This window comes from Myotis davidii, unplaced genomic scaffold, assembly GCF_000327345.1.
Source record: "Myotis davidii unplaced genomic scaffold, ASM32734v1 scaffold324, whole genome shotgun sequence".
Classification (NCBI taxonomy): domain Eukaryota; kingdom Metazoa; phylum Chordata; class Mammalia; order Chiroptera; family Vespertilionidae; genus Myotis; species Myotis davidii.
In genome coordinates, this window is record NW_006295053.1 from 364,367 (window position 1) to 366,064 (window position 1,698).

Genomic DNA, 1,698 nt, shown 5'->3' on the forward strand with positions numbered 1-1,698 from the left:
AGAGGGAAATTATTTTCTTTTGAAAGTTCCAGGTGTTAAAAAAGAGAGCAAACATAATTTCTAAGAAGAAAAAAATGCTGTGGGGTCCATGTCTAGACAGTGGGATGAGGCTCTTGTCGGTAGGACGGTCTGGGAGGTTGTACTTGAACCCAAACCCACGTGACGGGAAGTGTCCGGCCTCCCCAGGCTCCTGGGATGCGCTTTGTGAGAGGAGGTAACAGGCAGTGTCCGCGCTGGAGGCAGGAAGCTGGCCGTGCTGAGGGAGGGGAGTGCGCAGTGAGCAGGGACATACCTCCGGGCCTTCCTGAGGGTTTTCCCTTTTATTCAACACCTGATGGGGAGTCACTGGTCTGTTTTGAGGAGGGGAGGGACCTGCTCTGATTTTCTTGCTAAAAGGATCCCACTGGCTTCTCTGCCTGGATCGGCCTGTGCAGGGCGCCGGACAGTGTGGCAGCCCAGAGGCAGGGCCCTTGGTGGTGATTTAGGGGAGAAGCGACTGGGTCGGCTCCGTGTATAGCCGTAGGTTTGGAAAGGTCTGATCTAGCCCATAATGTAATTCTCACATGGCGGTGGCAGCACCTACTTTTCAACCGATTGTAGAAGGGGCATCAGAGAAGAGGAATCAAGGAAGATGCCTACACTGTGGACTAAGTAACTGGGTGAAGGGTGCTCTCGTTTAATTGGATGGAGGATTCGGGGGGCGGGGGGGCGGATTTAGGAAGGGGTCTAAGAGTTCCCTGTGGGAAATGTTTGGTTTTACAAGTCTCTAATACAGCTGCCTGTCGTAGCGAGGGTGACACAGGTGCTCAGCAACGGCTTCCTGTGAATGAATGAATGAATGAATGAATGAATGACTAACTGCACCCACTCGGTCTTCCCTCCTCCTCCAGAGTCCACGTAAAACACGTCTCCTCATGAAACTTCTCCGAGTTGTATCTAAATATGCGCCATGTTTTTTTCCGCCCAATGTTCTTTTTAGCTTAATTATGGAACTTCCTTCCCTGTTAGTCACACTGAAGAGTGGTGTGTCCCGGCCATGTTTCCCTGTTTCCTGGGATCATGGTGATCGCCACAGCGCTGTGCACATCGTGGTCTAAGCAGGTGCCACCTGAGGGTGGTGTAGGGAGACTTGCATTCTGAGGTCTCGGCCGTATGTGAACTCCTCTCTATCCGTTTGTCTGTCTTCCTGTACGAGAAACTTCTGTCAGGTGCTGTGCGTGCTTATTGTGCTGTGGCTCAGAGTGAAACGCCGCCCATGAGAGCCAGAGCTTACACTTCAAGTCCCTGGGCAAAGGGTATCTTTTTCCACAAAAACACCACAGGTGACTTCCTAGGGTCCTTAGACCTAGGTTTTGGGGCCATGAGGTCTTCCCGAGCCTTCTTCATGGGGATGGAGGGCTCCTGGCTTATCTCAGGTTATAATCTCCGTCTCACTTTTCTGGTGCGTGGCTGGGGCTGGAGGGCCAGGTTTGGTTTGGAATTTGGGAGGTGTCTGCTTTCACAGAACGGGCCCTTTTCAATAGAAAATGAATCCATAGCTAGGCACGGAGTCTGCTCATTTTATAAGCACTTCCTTTGGAAAATACAAATTCATTTCTCAAGTGAAGGTGAGAACTCTGCCCCTGGGAGTGTTCCCAGAGCAAAGAACAGCCCGTGCAGGAGCCCTGAGGTGTGTGTGTGGGGGGGGGGGGGCGGGGT